The sequence below is a fragment of the Cenococcum geophilum genome (genome assembly GCF_001692895.1).
Source record: "Cenococcum geophilum 1.58 unplaced genomic scaffold K441scaffold_29, whole genome shotgun sequence".
Lineage (NCBI taxonomy): Eukaryota > Fungi > Ascomycota > Dothideomycetes > Gloniales > Gloniaceae > Cenococcum > Cenococcum geophilum.
Window position 1 is genome coordinate 1,499,277 of NW_027137587.1, and position 27,366 is coordinate 1,526,642.

Genomic DNA, 27,366 nt, shown 5'->3' on the forward strand with positions numbered 1-27,366 from the left:
TTAATAAGCTATGCAAAGCTATATATAACTACTTTAAAGGACCGGAATATAAGCGTAATATTTTTACCTAATAGAATGCGACCAAGCTACGGACCGTAATTGATAAGAATACCGAAAAATCGACTATAGAGTGTCTGCAAATCCTTATTAAAGACCTTCGGCACCTATAGCACGGCTTTAACGCTAAGCTTTAAACAAATAACTTCCTATATAATAAACTTATTACGGCTTACTAGAAAGTAGAGCTCTATAAGTATACCTACTATAAGCCTATAAATACCTTAGCTGGCCTTATTAATAATCTACGCTCCTCTATTATAATATATAAAGTCTTAAACCCGCCAGGCAGCACTAAAGCCTTTGTTATGGATATTTAATATCCATAAATAGACTTAAACGTCTACTTTACGGACCGCCGTTACCGCTAGCAGCACCTATACCGACTAAGTCCTACTTATAACCCCTATAGCAACTCCCGTATAAAAGTATACCCCCGCAGACAAATAAGCCAGAAATGCTTCGTATGTGGTAAGGAAGGATATTAGTCTATAAGGCATACCTAGGAAGAACGTAATAGGTTTAAGAAGAGATTTAATAAATGAATTAGCCAGTTTATCTTAGAATACGAAGGAAAGGAAGAAGAGGAGCCCCCTAATAAGTTAATAGAAGCCCTTATAATTAACTTTAACTTAAATAACTAGGAATAGGAGACCTTAGAGATGTTCCTAACTACTTTCGGACCTTTTACGGACAGCTAAGCCTTTAATATTACAACCGTATTAGCCGACCGCTTATTTATATACTTAATTACACCTAAAAACCAATCTATAAGTACACCCGCTAGACCCGTTACGGATATTATAGACTACGAATAGGACCTATTTGCATATATTACCAAAGAACGCTATACCTCTAAAGAATTCTACGGTGTTATAATCGATATAGGTGCCTTAAAGAAGTCTACCGCGGGCTACGGATAATACTTTATATATAGGACCACCATAAATAATAATACGGACATTAATATTATATAAACTAGGGCCGTAAACGTCTAATTTGGCATTGGCTTAACCGCATTAATTAGATTAGTTAAAGTTAAGACTCTAATTAGCCTAGTTAACTTTTACGTAGTAAAAATAAATACCCCCTTTCTACTCTATTTTATAGATATAAATAGGTTATAGGTATACTACAATAATGTTACGGACACCCTAATTGGCCCCGTAACTACCCTAGGAAATAAGCATATTACCTTACTAATTACATAACAATTTAGACACCCGTTTCTTATATAGGGAGAGACCTTACGGACCTACATTTAGGAATCTTTTAACTATAACCCGTGCTACCTTACTAGTACGGAGATCTACCGTCTATACCGCCGTTTCGGCTACCTGTTAGCCAAAAAGCTATATAAAGTCCTTAAACGCTCTAGACATAACGACGTTAATAGGAAGGTAGTTAATTACCTAACTAAATACTGCTCCTTCTGCTAGAAATACAGACGTTCCCTAGGCCGATTTAAGTTCACCCTTTATAAGGACCTTAACTTTAACCACTTAGTGTATATAGACATTATATACATTAACGGCAGTTTAGTATTATATATAATCGACAAGGCAACCCGCTATTAAGCCGCCCGTTAGTTGTAAAACATATCTATAAAATACACTTAGGATATTTTACGGACCTGCTAGATTAACACATACGTTAGACCTCCGCAGTATATTACCTATAACGCTAATAGGAACTTTATTAGTAAGGAATTCTAGTAGTATACTATAGCTATAGCTATATTAACAAAAGCTGTTCTAGTTAAGGCGTACTAGTCTGTTAGGCTTATTAAGCGAGCTTACCTAGCTCTATAGAGAGCTTACTAGATTATTACGGACAAGTATAAGGATATTTAAAAGGAACTAGCTCTATAGATGGCCGTAAAAGCTATTAATAACACTGCTAGCCTGGACGGACTAGTACCTACCCTCTTAGTCTATAGAGCCTACCTAAGGATAAGCAAACTGGATCTTCCTACCCCGTCTATTACGGAACGAGCAGCCGTAATACAAAAGGTAATAGCTAAGATAGTTAAGCTACGGGCTAAATAAACTATTAATAACGCTCTATACCACCGTAACGGACCTAATACAACCCTAGTACACGACCTTTTACTTAACTCTAAAGTCCTTATATAGCGTAAAAGCGGTAATTAGAATGGACCTTATTGCCTACTAGCCGTAGAAAATGAGACGTACTGCGTATAACTCCCTAGTAGGCCAACTAGCTTTAGAAGCACGTCCATAAAACCCTACTTTCGGCCCGAAGATAATTATAACATTAAGCTAGATAAACTGGAAACACCCGTTAAACTAGATAAACTAAAAGCACCCCTACCTACCTTAGAAGTCTCCTAGAAACTTACTAAACCTATTAAACCTATAAAGCGTAGTTAAGGACGCCCCTAAAAGCACCCTATAACTAAAAACCCCATAATAAAAAATTACCTAACCTCCATAGGAATATCCGCAAGGCAATCTCCGCCTACAGATATATTAGTTCTAGTATAGGAAACCCCGTTTACGGACTTACAACATAAAGAAATTAATAGACTACTTAAAAAGGGTGTCTTTATAGTTATAATGGAAAGAGACGTTCTGTAAGGCGCCCGTATATTTAATTTACGCTTTATCGACAAAATTAAGCACCCTAGTACTAATAAAGCTTTTAAAAAATTAAGGCTTATTATACAAGCCTACAACGACTAAGGAAAGGGCTTAGTCCTTATGTAATCGCCTACAATTTAACAAGTCAGCTAACAGATTATATTTGTACTTACGCCCGGCCTATAGCAAAGTAAACCTATAACTCTTTACCTATAGGATATCTTATAAGCCTACATATAATCTAATACCTACCTAAGTAGGGATATCTTTATATAACCACCACTAGAGCTTAATTTATAACTAGAAATAATTTTATAGGTTATAAAACTACTCTATAGAGTACTAGAAGCTAGAAACCATTGGTTTAAGATATACTACTAGTACTACGTCTATAAACTTAAAATAGAGCAGTTAACCTATAACCCTTACCTCCTATACACCCTATTAAACGGCCTTAGTATTATTGGACTCTAAATAAATAATACCCTCTTCTTAGCAGACCGGATATTTGCGGACGCTAAAGAGACTAAACTATAAGAAGCTAAGTTCCTAGTAAAGCCGCGAGAGCAGTTAACTAAGTAGACTCCAATTAAGTTTAACAGAGGCTTAATTATATAAAAGAGCAACTTAATTTAGCTAACCTAGGAACGCTAAGCTTAAAACCTAAAGCTTATTATAGCAAAGCCTACGGACCTTACTAGTTCCTACGGAGAGACCTATAAGACCGTAAATATAAAGGACCAATACGCTATATAGCGTGTAAGAGGCGCCTATATTGCCATAGTCTGCTAACCTAAATCTGCCTATAACTTATCCTTTACGGCCTAGGCAGTAGACCTATAAGAAGAAAATATTAAGCAGCTTAATAAGCGCATTTAATAGCAGATTAATAATGCGATAAGAGGACTTACTTTTATACCGCTAGACCTAAATTCTATTAGCGTAATAGTATTTACGGACGCCTTCTTTACCAATAATAGGGACCTATTATCGCAAATCGGCTTTATAATTGTACTTACAGACCGTAATTAAGACGTAAATATACTATACTAGTCCTTAATTAAGTGCAAACAAGTAACCCGTAATGTACTAGCTTCTAAACTATATGCACTAGCTTATAGATTTAATATAACAGCCGCAATTAAATTAACGGTCTAGAAGATTCTATAACTAGAGCAGTTACCCCTAGTTTTATATACTGATTTAAAGTCCCTCTACGACTACCTAGTTAAACTAGGTACGATATAAAAAAAGAGGCTTATAGTTAACCTAATATACTTACGTTAGGCCTATAAACAACGTAAAATTATAGAGGTTAAATAGATCAGCGGCGGAAATAACCTAGTAGACGCTATAACTAAGGCAAAGCCGTATTAAGCCCTTAAAACCCTAATTAACACAAATAAGCTTAACCTAAAAGTTATAAAATAGGTAAAACGGGACTAACGGAGTACCTATGGTACGCCTACAGCCCGTTAAAAGGCCGTACGGCTCATTATACGGCCTATTCTACGGACCGTAAGCTAACAAGTAGAAAACAGTAAAAAGCTATAATGGAACTTAGTAGACTTATATAACCTACCAAATTCTACCATATTCTGTCGGACGGACAAGTCACTTATAAGAACTTTATCGATTAAAGCTAGCTCTAGAAGCTCTCTATATATATATATAAGGGATATTATTGCGGACACCTCGGGTTGCCCTTAGGACAACCCCCGGACGCCCCTTAGATGGTCGCTGGTTACGTACCGGAGGCACGTGCCCGTAGTATATAGTCTCCACAATCCCAGAGGCCTTACCTTCTTAAGGATTTGTCTCTCTCACTAATCTATTCTATTCTAATTGTGTCCTTATAGCCCCCTGTCTATAAGATCCCCTTACATTTAAATCCTTCCTACTCTTTTTTAGAAGGGTAGTCGGCTTTAAGGACCAGATTGTTTGTTTATATCTTTTGTTTATAACCACTATTCTCCCTTAAAATCTCGCGATGACCTAAATGGAAACTCCACGGATACCTTATGGAAAGCCGTCGCGTAAAGGCAGGAAGGTCCCTTTAATAGCGAGAGATTGCGACAATATAACCCTCTGGGTAAGACGGCTAAATAAGCCCTAATACCCAGATGCTCTAGGAGCTTAAAGACTCTCGTATACCTACGGTTACTGGCAACGCTAAGGAAAATATAGATACCCTTTACAACGGTTATAATACTGCGGGAAAGCAGCCGGAACCCCTCTAGCCCCACTTAGGCTAATTAAAAGATTAAGCGCCAGAGGCGACTCTAAGATCTTCCCCTAAGCCAGAAATGCTAGAGGAATATACTAACGCGTCCGATTAAGGAACCAACCGGAACCCTCCCAAAAAACTACTGGCCTATAATCGGTATAGTGGCGGTGTATAAACTGCTTATAAGCCAAGCGGGCCTACCCCTTTAGGTAATCTAAGCTAATTACTGACTTAAAACCCAAGCCTTATTGGGAAGCCTATACTAGCTACTGGTACCAACACTACCTCTATAGCAGGAGCCTCCCTAGGCCTAAGTTTAAAAGGTTAAGAGCCCTACACCAATCTCCTTTAAGATAGATATTGGGAAGCTGTTATAAGGCTCTCGGAAGCTATACGGGAGGAAGCCATTAATAAATATATTAGAACCCTCTAAGGGCAAATCTAGATCTGGTAGGGTCTAATCTAAGCTAGGCAAATTCTTTTATAACTTAGTTAAGGCTAAGGGCTTCTTAGGAGCTACCTAGTACCTACCTAAGGAGGTATAGAAGACTTAGAGAGTTATCTACGCTATAAATAGAAAAAGGATATGGACCAACTGGCTAAGGCCTCTAGTAGTTTAGAACTCCGCTATAGACCTAACGCCCAGCAGTTAGACGATTGGGTTTATAAGGTAAACAACTTCTTTAAGATATTAATAATACGAGATAATACCAAAGAGCGTATATGCTGGATTATCAGTAAGATTAAAGACCGATTGCTAAACTAGATCGCACTTAATTAGCTTAATAAAGAGTAAATTACTATATAGCTATAGCTACAAACCTTCCTAAAGAAATGGACTCAAGATCCGTATATTGTATAGTATAATAATATAAAGCTATTCTGGAATGGGACATAGCTAGACCACTATAACTTCCGCCAGTTTATAAACTTTGTAGAAACTTATACTTAGTAGATAGATCTAAAGCCCTTTAAAAACAAGGACGGTAGCATCTATAAAAAGGAGAAAATTGGGTTCATCTAGGCTAAAATTAAGCTAGCAATTTGTGACGAAATAAAGCGCGTAGGAGCCCTATTGCGGATTACTATATATGCGGATTTTAAACGAGTAGTTCTAAATGCTAAAGATATAGTAAGGAACCAGACCTCTTCCGGTAGGAAGCTAGGGGGTTACTAGAAGTATAGGCACTCTAGTAGTAATATAGGGCAGACCTAACCTTTAAAGAAGCCGTTCTTAAAGAGAACTTTAGAAGGGTTAAAGTTAGGAACCTTAAATAATAGGAAAGACTCCTAGGGCTAACCCAACACCCATTCGGTACCTTTACGGGAACACTTTAAGAAGTTAAGAGAAAACTCTAGAGGTAGATTCTATTAGAAAAACAAGCAGGGTAATAATCGCACTAATAATCTAAAAAAAAAAGCCCTAGTTACGGACTTTTTCTGGCTATAACTAGGGCAAGATACGGAAGGAGAGACTCTCCGTATTGCTGTTAAGCTAGAAATAACACTCCCTATAGGTAAGGTATAATAGTTCTAAGCACTATACAACAGCGGCGCCGAAATTAATCTTATATAATATAATTTGGTAAAAGAGCATAAACTTATCCTATTATAAAGGTGGCGGAAACCTATTATAGGCTTCCTGGATGAGTATTAGATTAAACTATATAGTGCCCATAAGCTTATAGTGTTAGTGGCCGATATATATAACCGCACTAAGGTGGTTAACCCGTAACCCTTCTAGGCGGCTAATTTTGTAGGTTATAACCTTATCCTCGGATACCCTTAGCTAGTGGAAGTAGATTTTAAGATACGCTTTAAGACTGGAGCCTTTAAATAGTAGAACGATAAAGATTTAGAAGGGCGTATATTACTAATAAGCCTAAAGGACATCCTAGAGAATGTAGCCCTAGGCGAAATAGTGTACGCTCTATACCTAAAGGAGTATTAGATCTAACCCCTATTTAATAATAAAATGGGTATAGAGCCTAGTATAGGTAATAACCCCTTTATAATGGAGACCCTATAGGGAACTGCTAGATAGGCCGCGGAGACATTATAGGGAGGCGGCGATCTTAAGGATCTTATAAGATACTTTAACCGCTACGGGTTACTCTAGCTTAAGCAATATACGGAGAGTATACTACGGCACCTTAAACGCTACGTTAAGGAGTTCTTTACCCTTTACTGGCTACCGCATAAAACGGTTTAATATACGGTGGCAACTATATATAAGTAACCACTACAGCGCACGACGCTGCCCGCGAGCATCCTGAGGGAGCTTTAAGACCTACCCGACGATAACGCGGAGGACAAACGCGACCCCGATTTATTAAATATTCTAGTAGGCCTAAGGGACTTACTAAGGGTATTTTCGGGCAGGAGAGCTAAAGTCCTACTATAGAACTCGGAGTACGATTATATAATTAATCTAGAAGAAGGCAAATAACCACCGAACCTTCCTATTTATAACCTCTCGCGTAAAGAGCTTAAGATCCTACGGGAGTACCTTAATAGGTTACTGGAAAAGGGGTAGATCTAGCCTAGTAAGTTGCCGTTAGGCGCACCAATCCTCTTTATTTTAAAACTAGATAGAACCATAAGGCTATGCGTAAACTATTGCGGTCTTAATAAGATTATAATTAAGAACCGTTACCTACTACTACTAGTTAGTGAAATACTGGATTAACTATCTAGGGCGAAGATCTTCACAAAGCTGGATCTATAAGACGCCTATTATAGGCTCCGTATTAAAGAAGGGGATAAGTAAAAGACCGCTTTTAAGACCCAATACGGCCACTTTAAGTATCTAATAATGCCTTTCGGGCTAGCTAATGCGCCTGCGATATTCCAATTATATATTCACAGAGCCTTAGGGGGACTAGTCGACCGCATATACGTCATCTATTTAGATAACATCTTAATCTACTTAGAAGACGAGGATTAATATAAGCAACACGTCCGCGAAGTGCTGGAACGTTTAGATAATTGGGGCCTCTACGCTAAGGCGTTAAAGTATATCTTTAACACTAAGCAGGTTAAGTTCCTGGGTTATATCGTAACGCCTATAGGTGTAGTTATAGATCCAATACGGGTATAGATAATCTAGGAGTAGCCGGAGCCAGAGAGCTACCAGGATATTTAAGTGTTTCTAAACTTTGCTAATTTCTATAGGCGCTTTATATATAACTACTTAGACGTCACCTAATACCTATCTAACTATATTACGGAAGCTTTTTAAGACCTAACCTAAGAAGTAAAAAGCTTAAAGGCGGCAAGGAAGAAAACTAAGAAGGGACTAACTAAATAGTATAAGCTATAGTTATGGCCCGGAAAGGTTTAAAAGGCCTTTTAGGAACTTCGCGTAAAGTTTATAGAAGCTTTATTGCTACGGCATTTCAACCCAGATTAGCCATTAATAATAATTACTAATGTATCGAATTTTGCCCTCGCTAGTATCCTACTACAACCTAATAGGCACCTGGACGCTACCCAGCTCTATTAGAGACCAGTAGCATTTTATAGCAGAAAATTCTAGGGACCTAAAGTTAGGTATTATACCCACGATAAGGAACTGCTAGCTATAGTTAACTACTTTAAATAGTGGCGACACTACCTTAAGCACGTAAGCTATACCACTCATATACTCTTAGATTACTATAATCTATGCTACTTTATAACTATAAAGGAGCTTATACCTTAATAAGCCAGATAGGCAGAGGAGCTCGCGTGATTTAATTTTAAGATTAAATACAAGCTAGGGGAAAATAACCCTGCTAATGGACTGTCACGACAGCTAGACTATACCAAAGGCTTTAAAACGGGAGAAGGAAAATAGATAATAGATATTTTACTCCCTATATTGCAGAACAAGCTCCAGGTATAGGATGTTTAAGTACCCACAGCTCCATACACCAAGTCTTAGGCGGTATAAGCCCTATCGGTTTCTACTAATATTCTAGCTAGTACCCGGTCTGTTGCTAATAAGGGTCCAAATATACCTAAACAGGACGTCCCTAATACATTCTTAGAACCTAGTAATATACCATCCCTAATTGCTAAGCTATCCCCTTAAGCTAATAGCGAAGCCATAGAGCAATTAGAACTTGGAGCCCTATAATAACTAAAGGACTTCAACCTTATAGCGGCCTTCCTAACATACGCATATTAAAGAGTTGCAAGATCTATAGTACCATCTAGTCTTATACTTGGAGTAGTATGGGATAAAACAGCTTTCACCTAGGAACTATCTAAAGGGTTAACGGATCTCATCCGCAAGGTATAACGAAGGGACGCTTCCTATGCCATTCTTAATACGGAAGTAGACCGGAAACGTAACGGAAAGAAAGCTGCTAAGCGTTACTATTGGGAACTAGACCCGATGGGCCTACTGTATAAAGGTAGTAAGGTTTAGGTGCTATAAAAAGTAAATCTACGATAGAAGATTCTTATAAAGAATTATAATAATCCTCTAGGCGGCCACTATGGTCAAGCAAAAACAGTGGAATTACTTCAGCGCAAATACTATTGGCTAAGGCTTAATTAGGAAGCAAAGGAGTATATCAGCCATTACGAGAAGTGCTAAGTATATAAGATCCGCAGGCACAAGCCATAGGGTCTACTTAAATCAGTTCCCCCCGCCAGTAAGCTATAGCAATATTACGCCATAGACTTCATTACAGATCTCCCGCCATCTAAAAATGGCCAAGGACGAACATACAATTTAGTCCTCGTACTTATTAATAGGTTTTCAAAGTACGTCCAATACCTTCCCATTAACAAGACAATCAACACACAAAAGCTCACCAACCTAATTAAGGAGAAATGCTTTCTTAAAGTAGATTAGCTATACTCTATTATTACTAATAGGGGCAGCGTCTTTATAAGTCAGTACTGGTCGGATCTATACTTCTATTTAAAGATAGACCACCGTTATAGTACGGCTTTCCACCTATAGACGGATGAGTAAACGGAACGCTAGAACCAGGAACTGGAGTCTTACCTATAAATGTATTTAAACTACTAGCAAGACAACTAGTACGAGCTACTTCTGTACACAGAGTATGCTTACAATTTAAAGCAACACGCATTATATAAGTATGCACCAATCCAGATTGCCTATAGCGTCCAACTATTCAGGTTTAATAGTATACCTAATAATCACTAGCTAAGGCCGCATAATTAGCTATAGGACCCTACTAGGAAGTCCAAAGACATCTACTAGAGAGTATAAGGATACCTCTAAAAATAGGAGGAGTAATGGAAGTATGTAAAGCAGAGCCTGTAAGATACCTAAGAGTAGCAGAGACTTTAGTACAACCGCAAGCACTAGGATAAGCATTTCAGAGTAGGCGATAAGGTTCTATTATATTTAACAAATATTAAGACCCATTAACTATTAAAGAAGCTTAATATAAGATACCTAGGTCCCTTCTAAATTAAGGAACGAATTAGTAAGCTAGCCTACCGTCTCCGGCTACCCCTATCTATGGCCCATATATATCTAGTGTTTCACATAAACCTACTAAAGCTATAGTATAGACCACCGCCGGAAAAGAACTTCCGTCTAGGCCTAATTAAACACCCTAAGGTAGTGGGCGAGCGGTATAAGGTTAAAGCTATACTATGCTATAAATCTGTCAAGAACAAGCTTTAATTTGAAGTTAAATGGCTAGGTTGGCCCGCTAAGGACTTTATATAGGAACCAGAGGATCACCTTAATTATTATAAAGATATTCTAAAAGAATATTGGGACTAAGGTCCACAATCTGCAAATCACAGAAAGCGCTCTAATACTACGGTGTTATCGCAACCTATGAAGAAAGCTTATAGTAGGCCGCAAAAGGCCCTAAAGAGTAAATAGGTTAAATTGGATATAGTACGGACAAGCTCCGGAAACTATAGGGATAGGGCTACGGCCCAAGGCAGGACGGGTCCTTAGCCTTTTCACGTATATAACATAGAGTTAATAGGGCATTTTACTAGAATTGCATTCTTATTTATAAATCTATATTAGGAATATAGTTCCTAGGGCTTCTAAGCCCTTTCTAAAAGCCTTATAAGGCCTTTCTAAGCACCTAATTAAGGTCCTTAATTGCTACTATATACAAGAACGAATCCCAAAAGTCTAAACTATAAATGCCTAATCTAAAAAGCCACTATGCCTTATCATTAGGAGTAGGATTAATATCCATCGGGCTACTAAGTAATGGCTAACAAGAATGGGATCCAGATCCCTTAGTAGGTATATAAGTAGGCATAAAAACAGGGGCAGGACAATAAGGTGTAGATAAAGCAGAGACTCTTAAACGCTTAATACTAATATTAGGTCCAAACCAATACCAATAAAGCTCTTATAGCGTAAGCTTATAGTTAATAAAGACACGCTTAAGCCTAGAATGAACAGAGACGTTGGCTGGCTGGCATAGTCTAGAACTACTAAGACCTTGCTACGGCAACTGTTAGTTACCTATCCACTAGGTACCTAAAGGGTAACCTACCTAATACCGTATTATGTTATGCTCTTTTAAAACTTAACGCACATACGCGAACTCCTTCCTATAGTAGACAGCGACCTTCTTCTCATCACCCCTATCCCTTACCCTATCCTCAGTATACTAACCTTACTCTCATATTAGGCGTTACTAGCTAGCTTACTAGGAATTATAGGTAGTGTAGATAGCCGTAGCATAGTCTTAAATTCGGCCAAGTTATTTAGCATTTACGCTGGAATAAGAGAGAGCCCGGGCGATATAGTAGTCAAGGACATTAAAGGAACGTCACCACTTAGGCCTAGGCTATTAAAGCTTAAAGTTAGTAATAGAAATCTATTAAGGATAGAAAAACTTACCTTAATACAACTGCCGCTTTTGGTACGTATGCATTAATTATAAGGACTAAAGGTATTGGATCTAATGTAGTGCGTCTTGTTATAAGCCTCTAGAATCCTATCATTAGATTTCTGGTCTTTTAAAGATATATAGGCAAAATTATTTAGGTAGGACCAGCACTAGTTACGAGTTAGCGGAGGTTAGGGTTCTATATACAAAGGCAAGGCTAGGATACGCTGTAGAATCTACTTAGAAGAGCAGTTAGTAGGAGAACAAAGAGGTATATTGAATTATTGATAAAAAAGAAGAAAATCTTAATAATATATTAAAGATACGTCTAAAATTGGACGACGGTTGATGGCGAGAAGTGAGGTATTCAAGAAAAGGAGCAGCTCGATGAGCAAGGTGTCTTTATACTTTACCTTCTAATACCCTTTTAGTGAATAGCCGCAACCTTGCCGATATAACTCCGTTATAATAGCGTTATTTAGAAGGAAGGAAACACGCGTATAAGTTATTTAACTATNACTTCCTTANAAAAACTNACTACGCGGCTAGGGGAAGGCAATTAAGATATTAAATTAAAGACGTATATGGGTTAAATTATACCTAAAACAATACTATAGTATCAAAGAACAACGTTATAAACGTTCTTAACAATCGCATAATAGCTACAATTGCTATCGCGAAATGTCCCTAGTTGCTAGGTAGTAGAGCTACGCCAAATATACAGCACAGGACCACCAGATTTAAAAGCATATATATTAAATCTTAAGAGATAAGTCTCTTTAACTAACTGATTAATATCTTAATTACATCTAATAGCCTAAGGGCAAATGTGGGAGCAATGCGTCAGTAACGCAGAGGATTATAAGAAAAGGATTATGAGAAAGAATTATAGACCATATCTTAGCAGTTAAAGACAACGGTAAGCTAAGGCTCTATACATTAAATCCCATACTAAAAGGTTCTATGGAATTATACTAGAACACTAAATTGCCTATAATACTCGTGATTAATTACAGACCGGCATAAAGGCTTAGAAGTAGAGTTGTATAAAAATCCCTATATTAGCCTAAGTAGTCACCAGCATGCTTCCGGTAGGCTTTTAATAGGTCTCCTAGCAATCCTCACGTCTTTTCTCTAGTTATATTTTTTCCTTATTAAGGTTTTTTAGAAGTTTAAAGTAGGGGTTAGATAGATAGATAATATATAGCGGCATACTAATACCTCTCCAATATCTCTCCGAACCTCTTCCAGGACGAGCCCTTATAATCTCCCTACCGTAAGGTAATGGCGATTGGGGGCCAACCGTAAGAAGGGGGGGGGTAATGTAAGGGATATTATTGCGGATACCTCGGGTTGCCCTTAGGACAACCCCCGGATGCCCCTTGGATGGTCGCCGGTCACGTACTAAAGGCACGTGCCCGTAGTATATAGTCTCCACGATCCTAGAGGCCTTACCTCCTTAAGGATTTGTCTCTCTTACCAATCTATCCTATTCCAATCGTGTCCTTATAGCCCCCTGTCTATAAGATCCCCTCACAATATAACATTAGGGCAAAAGACTGACGACGACACTAACGACGACACTGATGACGATTTAGAACTATTACTTAATTGCTACTAGGTCGACATTGCCACTTAGTTGGTAATAGGTAATGAATAGGTAATAGAAAATAGATAGTAAGATATATAATGGCAAGAAACAGGGTGTAAGTTATAAGGTGGTACTTAACAGTGACCTTAATGTTTAATACACCCCCCTAGCTACTTAGTTAAGACTAAGCAGCTAAATAAAAAATAGAAAAAGTCATAATACTAATTTGGTATTAAGTTAAAGAAATCCTCTATAGAGTTATCTTATCTAAATATTATCCAAATTAAATTAAATTTGATCCTTAATATTAACGAGATTTAATTATTAAACGAATCCTTTATGCCTCTAACGTGGTAGGGCCTTTATTAAGCCGTCTGCGACTATAGCCGCAGTAGGTATTTATTTAATTCTAATTCAATTATCACGTACCTCTTAGCATAGCCAATAGTGGTATATATTAATATATTAAAGCTTTATAAAGAGCTCTTATTTGTCCTTTATAAGTAGTCTAATTGTCTATAGATTATTGCAGCTAATTATTTATTCCTTATCTAAGGACAATTTAATTTCCTTAAAGAAGCGACTCTACTAAATTAACTTAGTTCCTGTATAGGATAGAGCCATAAGCTTTGCCTTTATACTTAACTTTATTACTAGCGTCTACTTTATAGAGCGTTAATTAATTACTCCTCCGAATAAGGTAAACAAATATCCTTCTATACTACGTCTACTTATTAAATTGTCTCCGAACGCCGCATTACTTACCCCTATAAAGGCATAACTTCCTATATTTTATCCTAAGTATTTAATCGCCAAAGTCCTATTCTAATATAGGTATGCAATTGCTTATTAAGCTACGGCGTTGTAAAAAGGTAAGGGGTTTTATAGGAACTCTAATAGCTTACTTAAAGCTCTAGCTGTATTAGGTCTTATAATATAGGTTATATAGAGTAGTAATCCGACCATCCTTTAGTAGACGTAGATCTCCTACTTTAAAGCTTCCTCCGGGTTAGGTAGGAGCTTGTTAGTGTTTATAGGTATACTAACTAAGCGCATATTAGTTAGGTGAAATGCATTAGCAATCTTCTTAATATAGGAGTCTTAACAGAGCTATAGCTTTCTTTAACTTCTATCTCTTAAGACTTAAATTCCTAGGAACCAGTATAGTTTACCTAGGTCCTTTATCTTATACTTCTTTATAAGTGCTTTCTTAAAGCTCTAGAGCTCTAATCGATTTTCTCTAGTAGAGGCAACGTAGATATCGTCTACGTAGAAGAATATAATTAGTGAGTTATTATGGTAGAGACACGGCTCTCCACTAACGGGTTTTAACCCTAATTTAATAAGTTAATTGCTAAAGTTATTATACTAAAGACGTGGCAATCATCGAAGTCCATAGAGAGCTCTATATAGTAGTAAACATTTGCCCTTAATAGCAAATCCATCTAAACACTTAATATAGACTGTCTTGTTAATTAGGCTATTTATAAACGCGTTAATAGCGTCACCCTACTAAACGTCCAAATTAAATGCTATAATAATTGCTGCGAGAGCTCTAAAGACTCTAGCTACTAAAGTTGCTGCATAGGTGTCCTTATAGATTAACTCTTATAGGTTACCTCTAACATAAAGTTAGGCTTTAAATTTTATTAGGTATCCGTCCGTGTTTATTTTATAGGTAAATACCTAGGTAATAGGTACCGTTTTAATTAATAGTGTCTTATCTACAACCTTAAACGTTCTATAATTGTCTAGGTCTATATACTCCTTTATAGCGGCTGCTAAGAACTCTGCCTTATACTAGTAAATTAGCAACTCCTTCTAATTCTTAGGTAGAGGTAGAAGCTCATCGCGATGTATTTTCCTTTAATATTTAAGCCCTATATAAAAGGCTACTTAAAACGGTTGGAAGGTATCCACCTCCTTAAGATAAGTTAAATAAGCCTTATTTCGCTTTATTGGCTTCTTTAATCTTCTTCCTTATATGATATTATCCTTAAAGACCTTAGCTAAGTCCTTCTTCCTTAACTTCTCTAGGTTAATTTTAATGTACTTAAAACCGGGGCGTTAACGGGTTAATGGAGCGGAGGATCTAGAGGTGCTTAAGGATTCTATATTAGTAGGAATCGATTAAGGCTCTAGCGTTAATTCTAGTATAGGAAGGCTAGGTAGAGGATTAGTCTTAAAGGTGTTTACTATAATTACGTTATCGCCTTAAGTATCTAGCTCCTTACGGTCCTGATTTCCATAAGAATCCACGCGTTAATTTCTATTATTTTCAACTTAAATTTTATCTAGAATTTTATCGTCCTTACTTATATTATCTGCCAGGTCTTCCTAGAGCGTCCTATTAGGGTTAATTACGTTAATTACTTCTAGCATTTAATTAGCTTTCTCCTAAAGCAAATTTACTAGATCTAGCTAGCTATCATTATAGACAAGTCATTTATTAAACGTAACGTCTCTCGTACAAATTACCTTCCCTTCGCTTGGTATATATATTTAAAAGATATTCGTTAAATTATACCCTACTAGATACCCGATATAGGCTCTAGGAGTAAGCTTTTAGGTGCGAGGAATGTTATATTTAAGTAGGTATACTCTACAGCTATAGGCACGTAAGTGAGCTATATTTAGCTTAGTTAGTAAGAGCCCTATTACTAACTAAAGCTTTTTAAAGGGCGTCTTCTAGTTAAGCCGTTAGCTTAGTGTCCTATTTATTATATATACTACTACTTTAAAGACTTTGGGCTAGAGTTCTTCTAATAGTCGTGCTTTAATTCACATACATTAGGACTTTATTATAATTACCCCCCTAAAACATTCTGTAGGACCGTTCTGTTCTAGTATACTTAGAGCTAAGTACTCTACTATAATACCCTTTTCGGCTATTTAGTTATCGAATTTGTTTCTAAGCGATAACTTATTATTAATATAAATTATAGCGACTTTAAAGCCGTAGCGTTGCTTAACTACATTACAATACTTAATAATTACTTGGGTAGTTAATAACTTCTACGCGAATATCTTAACCTTATTTATTTATGTTAGATTGTTAAGAAAATATATTACGTATTTATTTCCGTTATAGGCTTTAATTTCCTAAATTAAATCCACGTGTATACGGTAGAAGGGCCTTATCGCCTTATCCGTAGGTGTCCTTCTTAATATAATCTTATAAGCTTTACTAACTACATAGGTCTCATATTTAATTATCATAGGGCCTTATAAAATCGCCCCAGTCACTTCCTTAGGCAATTGCTCGATAGCAGCACTTCTTGTATATCCGAGTCGACTGTGCCAAAGTCGTCCGTCTACCTTTTAATTCAGTAGAGATTCCGTTAATTTAGCCGCAAAGGACACGTCCTCCGTCCTTAGCTTTAATTTGTTATATTTAAGGGTTATCTAACCGTAGTAATATCCGCAATATACAAACTTCTCACCACCGTGACGGTAGAGGTAGTTGCCCTTATTATGCCAAAAGACACCTTTTTTATTAAGTCTTTAATTATAGACTAGATTTGTATAAAATCCTAATATATACGCAGCCTTATTTAAATAAATCTTCTTCTTTCCTAATGGGGTAATAACTATAACTTTAGCTATTCTAAAGCCTTTAATAGTTTCTATATTAGATCCTATATATAACTAATTACTAGCTAGTCGGATATTACCTATAAACCTTACTCGGTCGTTAATAATATATAGGGTTGTTATAAAGTTAAGAATTATACTATTATAGAGAGCGTAATTAGATGCGACATAAGCTCTAGCTTAATTAACTTTAAAGCTTCCGTGTAGTTTACTAGGTAAGCTCTTCTACTCTACATTCTCTACATTTCCTGGCTTCTTGTTAGATAAGGCTTGGCTCCTTAATTAGTTAATTAAGACCTTAAATTCAGGTAAAGCCTTAGCAAGCTTCTGCTCTACTAACTATATTTTTAAGTCATTTAGTTTCTAACCCGATGGTTAAATTAACTTAATAAGGTAAAAGTATTTCCTCTACGGGTATAGCAATCCGCATAAGCACGGCCTTATCCATTCCTTCTTATCTATCCTCCTTAAAGAATTAGCTTCCGGTTTAGTTTCCGATTTAGGCTTATTAATTAGCTCTTTTTTAAAGCTTACTATATAGGAGCCCTACTAGCTCCTTGCCTTCTAAGCTAAGTCCAATTAACAATAATTTTAATAGACCTCAATAATGACTTAAAGGGTAGATAGTTTTTCCTTCTTCCTCTTAAGGTTCTATAATTCGTTTTTCTAGTATTCTAACCATCCTAATAAGATAGATTTAACGGTATACACAAAGTCCTTAACTAGTTAATCGCCATCTACCTTAGGTAGTTTAACCTTTTTGCAATTATTATATACCTTTTCCCACTCGCGGAGCCACTTCTTAATATTCTAACTCTTTAGGGCTTTCTTTATTTTTAAATATTGGGTAGCTAGATTAACCTTCTAAGCGTCGTTAGTTAGGGCGACAGCCTACTTAAGTAACATAAGGACATCGTAGACGGTATTCCCTTTAAAGGTGTAGTTAATATAGTTATAAGAGATCGTGCTAATAATATAGGTGCGTAGAGATCTAAGGGCTGCTTCCTCTTTCTTATACCGCTTATAAGCACAGTTATACTATTTTTATAAAGCTTAAAGCTCTTCCTTCTCGCCTTTATTAAGGGCTGAGAACGTAGTTTTCTAAGGATTAACAACTAATAGTAATAGCTCTAACGGTGCTCTATGTCTAGGTAGATTATTTTTCTTAACATCCGAATCAATATACTTCCATATACTCTTACCGTTAGCTCTATACTTAATAACACCAATCTATTAGTCCCAATTATTTAGGCCTACTAGGATTATAGTATGCGTTATAATAAGGGTTTTAGATTATTAAGAGGACATTTTAAGGCTTCTACTGTTTAGTTAATAATAGGATAATTAGGGTTTCAAATTAAAGATAATGCAGTAGATAGCCCGGGCTTATAACTGTTGGACAAACAAGTCACTTATAAAAACTCTGTCAATTAAAGCTAGCTCTAGAAGCTCTCTATATATATAACGTTAGGGCAAAAGACTAACGACGACACTGACGACGACACTAATAACGATTTGGAACTATTACTTAATCGCCACCAGGTCGACATTGCCACTCAGTCAGTAATAGGTAATGAATAGGTAATAGAAAATAGATAGTAAGATATACAATGGCAAGAAACAGGGTGTAAGTCATAAGGTGGTACTTAACAGTGACCTTAATATTCGACATATTCTGCCACGGTAGTCGAATCCACCAATTACGATTTTCCATGCCGGGCACGGAAAATCGCCATTAGCTCGCTTATCACTAGCGCCTTAGCGGCCCTTAAGATCTGACTTACGGCCAGCTTAAAGCACCGTTTAGAAGGCAGCCTAGACGGCACCTTAGGGAAGATTTCTTATGTATTTTCCTATATGTTTTATAGTTTTATTAAAGCAATTACGGAGGCTATATATAGGTGGTTTCATTTTTCAAGTACTGCTAGTGTATAATTACAGCACCTATTATACTAACCGCGTGCTTACGCGTTCGGTACACTAGGTACGCGTTTACGCGTTTAGTATATTAACTACTTACTTACGCGTCTAGTGCACTTATAAAGCACTAACTAATTAGGGGGGAGGTGTATTAGTATATAGACCACGTAGTCTGCTTTATATAATTAATAGTCACCACTATCCTAAAGAGCATACAATACTATACGTATTTCGTGCCCCAGGATATAACTCACTCGTGCTATTAAATTAGTATAAATAGTATTAATAAATTAATAAAGACCTCTAATATAATAAATAAACTTATTCTTTAAAGCTAACTGTTAGTTATATAAGGTGATATCACGTAGCTACGGTTCGTAGATAGTATAGTAATAGTTATTATTCTTCTTATCTTAATAAGGGAGGGCGAGGAGCTTAAGGCTCCTCGCCACGCTAGTACCGCGGCAATACGTGACGGCAACTTACCGTACGTAACGGCAACTTGCTATACGTGACGGCAATATACCTTATATGGTGACCCCCTACCTTTATTCCTAACACTAGCAACTTTTCTTTTATAGTTGCTATCTATATATATATACCGCTTAACTAGCGGAATAAATATTAATCCTCCTTACTTACTATTACCATTATAATATAAGTCTCGCTATCCCAAAATTTGCCTTTTAGTACGTAGTGCTTTCTTACTTATAAGTTATAGGTAGGTATCTTGTTAGTAGGGCCGCTAAGGCGCTAGTGGTAAGTAAGCTAATAGCGATTTTCTATCCCAGGGATGGAAAATCCTAATTAGCTAGGTTAAGTTAGGGTCTGCAGAATATTATGCTCTAAAAAAGTCTTAGTAAGAGAATCTGACTAATTAGATAACTTTAACCACCGGTTAAAGTTTCTAGATATCTTAAAACCTTATATAACTAAGAAATTTTTAGGGACTCCCTTTTAACCTAACCTTTAACTCGTATATATAGAGTATTTATATTAATAAACGTCTCTAGTGCCTTATTTGGGTTCGCCTTTGTTATTATATCTACTGGGTTATCTTAGCCATTAATCTATTAAATCTTAAAGAGTTTTTAACGCTTATAGGATTGCTAAAGTGCCATAATATTAATTATAAGGCGCTTCTCCTTTATAGTACTAAGCTTAACTAAACACTCGTAGAGGGAATATAAGTTAGTGCATATAATTGTAGGGATAATAGGAAGTTTAAGTCGATCTATAATTATTTTTAGGGTAGTTCCAATTATAATTACTATATTAACTCCGCTAACCATTCTATATATCTCTAACGCTAAAACGCTTTAAGTAATACGCTTACTCTTAGTTAAGCTCTAATAGATAAGGTTACTGTAGATTATAAAGTTATTCTCTCTAGTAGATTTATTTGCGATAATAATCTTATATCCTAATTAGGAGCTAAAATCTTTATTATTTATAAATAATCTATTAACAAATATAAAGAGCTTAGCGGTGGGAAGATTAATAGGCATATAGAGTAGTTCCCGATTAAGATAGTTTATTTATTAAAAAAGACGCTTATTTAGGGCAAGAACGTTATCCTTAGTGGGTTCCTAGTGTTAAGCGGCAATAGAGAGATTAAATAAAGCCTTAGGTTAATAGATAGAAGTAATATAAGCTTCGCAAGTACGTTGCTCTACATATCCTTGCTTTAGAGGATTAACGTTAATAATATTAATCTTCTTACCTTAACCCTTCTGGCGTAAAGCAATAGAATCCTTATTTAGGGAGAGGATGCATCTATTAAAGAGTAATGGTATTATTAAATTAAGCTTTTCCTTTAGCTTTACTATAAGATTTGCCTTTACTAGCTTATCCTCTTTAAGAGCTAAGAATTGGTCGTCTCCTAAGATAATTATATTATTAGTTTATATACCAACGATTCCAAATAGAGTTCCTGTGGTTATAATAAGGAAGTAGGGATTAAATATAGATATAGTTATTAATAGCTTCTCTTTGTAGTGCTTGCTATAGGTAGCTTACTAATAAGTTCCTGCCTCTGCGATTCCGTATAATGGCTTAAGCATAACTATAATTATATCTTCGGGATATTGGTAGCGAATTTGCTCTAGAAGGTGTGCTAATATTAAGCGCTAAAGGTATATCTCTAATTGGGTATAAGCCTAGGTAATATCTTATAAATAAACTGCTATTCTATTTTTTATTAATAAGGGAGCTAATGTAATAATAACTTGTTAACTAGCTCGTTGAATTATAGGAGATTGTATAAGAATTATCTCCTTACTATTATTATTGTAACCTTAGATAATAAGCCTTAATTTCTTAAATAGGGCGTTAGTAGCCTTACCTAGGACCTCCGTAAATACCTAAATAACTATAATACCTACTAACGCTTTAAATCGCGCCGCTATAACCCTTATAATAAGCTATAGCTTCTTTAAGTCCCCACCTAAGCCTAGCGGCATTATTTACTTAACTTTATTATAGATCTTTTAGAGTCTAAAACTCCTAATAGCGTAGAGTATAACTCTATTCTTAGCCTTACAGACCGTTTTATAAAGCTAGTACGCTACTATCTAGTGCGTAAGGTAATTAATGCTATACAACTCGCAGAACTCTTATTTAGAGTCTTTACGTAAATAGGGCCTTTAAATAATATTATCTTTAATAGGGGTAGTATATTTATAAGCGAGTATTAAAGCACTATATATTACCATCTCCGCATTTAACGTAAACGTATCACTATATTTTACCTATAGATAGATAGTTAGATAGAGCGTTAAAACTAGGAACTTAAGATATACCTATATATATTTACAAACTAGGAATAATCTAATTAGGCCTCCCTACTTAAAATACAGCCTTTACCTATAACTCTAAGGTTTATATTATAATAAAGCGTTCCCCTATTAAGCTCGCCTATAGCTAGCTAGTAAGGTAGGGAGGGATTTAAGTTAATAAATGTCTAACTTATAGAGGCGTATTTATAAGGTAGTAGTAGCGCCAATAATATACGCCTAAAAGCTTTAGGTAAAATACTATAATCGTCACTATCTAGCTAAGCACTTCGCCGTTAGTAACTAAGTCCTACTCTCCTCTAAAAATATCCACACAAAACGTCCCTATAAGAAGCTTAACTATAAGTTTATAGGACTATTTTAAATCCTAAAGCGTGTAAGGCGGTAAGCATATAAGCTGGAGCTTTTACTTACTATAGTACGGCTCTACCTAGTCTTCTATATCTCCCTACTAGAGCCTTATAGGTTGGACCTTAGGTTTTAACCCTTAGCAGCAAAAGAGCTTAAAAAAGGCAGCTGGGAAGTAGAAGTAATTATCACCTACTAGGATTATATTAGATAACTATAGTACCTTATTAAATGGTTAAAATAGCTAAATAAGTATAATAAATAGAAATACAAGACAAAACTTAAAAATTATTAATAACTATTAGATAAGTACCGTAAGTAAAATACCCTAGCCTTATAGCTAAAGCAAAGGCGAAAAGCTAGCGCCGCTATTAAAATATGGCCTATTGTAACGGAATCCCCTAGAAGGTATATATCGGATAAGATAGTAAAAGGTTCTATTTATATCCTATTTATATTTTATCTACGTCCTAAAAGATATAGTTAGACAGATAAGGGGTAAAGGGTTTTACTAGCGTCTTAAAAGGATTATATAGGGAGCTAGTTCTGTAACGGAACCTTATAGCAAGTACTACGGTGGGTTTGTTATTAGGCTAGGTGTATAGGTAATATGTAAAGTCAACAACGTAATAACAACTAGTGGAGTAGTTGCCCAATAGATTAACTCTAATTATATTCTGAGAATTACTACAAGGAAGGAACTATCTAGGTAGGGACTAAGGGTCCTTAAATATATAACCGTACTCCTATAAAATCCTTCTTATACGTAAGGTACGTGTGCTCTATCTACTCTATTATATAGATTATATAAATTATATAGATTACATAGATTATATTATATGACTTGGTTACTATTCCTTATTATATAGTTTTACTAGATCTATCTTAGACCGTGCTTATATTAACCAACTAGCTTCCTCTAACTCTTTTCTAAGTAGTTATAATATTGTACTTAAAGCGTCTATAACACTATCTTCCTTCTCTTTATCTTTATCCTTAAAGATTCCTAATATCTCCAAGTTATTTACTAGAGGTATAATATCCGTCTAATTAATTTGGTTAACATTATTACTTATAATACCTTTAAAGGTTTCTAAGCCTCCGCCTTTTTTTTCTACAGCTTATCGGTCTTATACTATTACTGCGATATTATCTCTGGGTAGAATAATACTATCTCCGTATTCTCATTATGCGAAAGAGGGGTTAGTTTATATTACGCTAGCAAGCCCTTTATCTTAGCAACCCTCTTCTTATTTAAAGTGTACTAAAGCGAATATCCGTTTATCTTGCGACGTTCGCTTTATATCTAATGCTAAGTATACATATCTTATGACTTTTAATAGTTGTTAAGTTCCCTAAGTAATTTGTTATAGGGTTTTATATTTAATCTGCCGCTATAAAGCTTAATAGTAAACTTGCGGGTACTCTAGGCGAGATTTATTGCCTTTAACGCGAAAATTAAGCTCGCGCTAAGTAGGTAAGAGAAGAGGATCGTTAAGCCCTTAAAGCCCGCGCCTCTACTTATGCTCGGCTTCTTCGTCTTAAAAAGGTTCGTAAAAAGGTTTATTTTAAGGAGTAGAAACTTATAAAATAAGGTCTATAGGAACTTAGTAATAAAAGAACAGATTTTCTTTAATTAGCAAAGGAAACAATTCTAAGTAGTTCGGTAATTACTCTTCCTAAGTCCCCCTTAGGTGACTTATTCTTTAGTAATCCTTCTTTAATATTACCTAACCTGTTTTCTTCTAATACTTCTATACCTTTCCTATAGCGTTCTTTAAATTTTCTAGTAGTTCCTAGGTAGTCTCATTATAGCCTATTTACTTAACTTTGTACTATATTTTATTATTAACGTCTTTATAACTAATAATCTTTAAAACTTACTATTTATTTTCTTCTTATCCTCTATATATGTCTGCTTTATAAACTAATAGCTTAACTTTCCTATATACTAGCTCTAGTATTGTAATATACTATATAGGGTAGATCTTTATCTTAGCTAGTAGGTTTATCTTAAATGTAACCGGTAAAATCCTTTAACTAATTTTAAAAGGTCCTAGCCTAATATAGTCCAATTTTTTACTTAGTTGTTAACTCTTGAAATTTTTATATAGTAGCTACACTTTATCTCCCTCCTTAAGATTTAGTCCCTTAGATCTCTTAGCATTATAGTATTTCTTTATTCTTTGCTATACTACCTTAGCTGTTTCTATAAGGTTCTTATAAAGATTTATTAATGTCTCCATCCTTTACTTAGCCGTACTACTTATTTTCTTTACTTAATGTGGCAATAATAATGTTCTTAACTTATATCTATAATTTGCCTTAAATAATAACATACCTATTCCTTCTTATAGTGTTATATTGTATATAAACTATATAACTAGTAATAATAATACCTAATTATTCTATACGTAATTAATATAATATCTTAGATACTGTTCTAGTATCTAATTTAATCTTTCCGTTTAACCGTCTGTTTGCGGATAATATATAGTAGAAGTTACTACTTAAACTCCTTGCTCCGCTAAGAATACCTCCTAAAATACTGCTATAAATCTTAGATCCCTATCTAATATAATTTTACTTAGTGCTCTATATCTTATAAATACTTCTTTAATATAGATTCTAGTAACATCTTCTACTAATATCTCTTCTATATATGCTATAAAGTATCCCCACTTTATAAGCTTATCTACTATTATTAAGATTATATTATAATCTTATCCAGTAATAGGATCTCTTAATTTTAGTAACTTTATAATAAAGTCCCATAATATAACCTCCTATAGTCTCTCTAGTATTTTAATAGGTTATAGCCCTCTATATAGCTTATACCTTATTAATTTATTTTTTTAGTAATCTAAATACTCCTTAGTGACCTTTCTAGCTATCCTTTAGATTCCGTTAATAATATACTCCTTCTAAAGTCTTAACACTAAGCCTATAGCTCCGTTATATCCTTAAATTAGTCCTTTATAGAAATCTTTTATAAATTGCTCTGCTATGCTTTTTGGGATATACTTTACTTCTTAGTTTTTATATATATCCGTCTATAGATCTTCTAGCTATATTTTTAGAATTCTTTATACCTAAAAGCTTTCTAATAACTTATAAACCTTCTCTAGTTCTTTCTAAGTTGCTATAATTTTTAGATAATTATACCTAATTAATCTATCTATATCTTTTCGCAACAAAGCCCCTAATGGCTTTTTATTATTTTATAGTTTAGCTTTTTAACTTAGAGCATTTACTCTTATGTTGTCTATACCCTTAGTATACTAAATCTTAAAATAGTATTCTATAAGTATCTCTACCCATTTAACCTATCTTTAGTTAAGTTTCTTTATTATTAGGAATCCCGTTAAGTTCTTATAATCCATCTTAACTATAAATAGTTTTTCCGTACCTTATAAGAATGCTCTTTATTTCTTTAGTGCTATAACTATACCTAATAACTCCTTATTATAGATGTTATAGTTTAACTCTAGTAGTATTATCTTCCGACTATAGTATACCACTAGGTGCTATCCATCTAGATGCTTTTATATAAAGTATACCCCTAGTATAAAGTCTAATATATTTGTCTTAATAACCGTCTCTAGTCCTAGTTAATAGATCTTAAGAACTAGCTCCTAGGTAAACAACCTTTTAACTTCCTTAAATAATTCTTATTATTCTTATCCCTATACCTATAGTTTTTCTTTCTTTATTAACCGCGTAAATAACTTAATATCCTTTAACTATTATGCTATAAACCTTCTATAGTAATTGTAAAACCCTAAAAATAACCTTAATTATGTAATGTTCTCTAGTTCTTACTAATTTACTATAGCCTTAATCTTCTTTGGATTTATGCTAAGTTAGCCTAGTTTAATAATAAATCCAACGAAATCTGTCTTCCTAGTAAAGAACTTATATTTCTTAATTACTACTAGCATCTGTTCCTCTTATAGTCTCTTTAAAACCTATTTAATATATTCCCTATATTCTTCCTTAGTTATTAAGTAGATAATAATATTATCAAGGTATACCATAATAAATTTATCTAAGTATTCTCCTAATATATTATTAATTCACTTTTAGAACATTACTAGTACGTTTATAAGTCTAAATTGTATAACTAATAGTTTATATAGTCCTTCCTTTAACCTAAAGGCTGCCTTTTATTTATTGCCTTTTTTAATTCTAATCTAATGGTATGCTTATCTCAGATCTATCTTTATAAAGATTTATACGTTATCTATTCTATCTTAAATCTTACTAATTAAGGGTAAAGGATACCTATCCTTTTTAGTAATGCTATTTAACTATTTATAGTTAATATATAGCCTTAGCTTGCCATTCTTCTTTAAAACAAATAATACTAGATAACCTACTAATAATTGCAATAGTCTAATATATCCCTTTTATAAGTTCTCCTAGATAAACTCTTTTAATACTCTACCTTCTTCTTTAGTAAGCTTATAGATTAAAAAGAACCTTAGACTTATTCCTAGTTTTAATTTTATTTTATAGTCCTATACTATATACTCTAACAGCTTTTTACTTTCTGGTGACTATAGTTTCTTACTATACTTATAGTATCTCTTTAGTATATAGCTTAGTCCCTTTTCTATTTCCTTATAGGTTACTCCTACTTAGTACTATACCAACTTAGCTTATTATTACACTTTACGGCGTTAAGTATCTCTAATATTAACCTAACCTGTAACCCAATTGATCTTTAGATTGTACTCCTATAACTAAGGCATCCTTAATATCGCCTCGTCCTTCCCTAATAGTAGGATATTAAAAGACATCCGAATTTATTTTCCTTTAATAGTTAACTAAATAGGTCCTATTTTAAGATTAATAATGCCATTTCTATAGGCTATTAGATCTCCTAAAATTATTACTAATAAATATAGGTGCTCCTTTCTTCTATATAATAGTCCTATTCTTTTAACTGCTGCTAGTAAGATATAGTTCCTTATTACTCCACTATCTATTAGTGCTTTAAACTGTTAATCTTACTATTTAATTTATAAATTTAGGTATTTTCCTTAAATTCCTTTAAGGATCTAAGGCTCTACTACTAGTTCCCTCTAATTCTATAGGCCTCTACTTTTCCTAACTATTAGCTACTAGATCCTATTTATACTTAGTCTAACTTAGGCTAATACTTAGTTTACTTCTTTTCTTTAATATGCCATAGACAGGTATTCTCTAGACATTCCCACTATTATTGTTTATTTAGGTATTCTTCCGTAAGGAATCTTCCTAGTTAAAGTATTAAGTCCCCTTATTCTTAAACTTCTACTAGGTACTAACTATATATATACTTAGTATTTTAATATTCCGCCTTGTCCATTATCCAATATATCCTTATTAAATACTTCCAATTTTTATC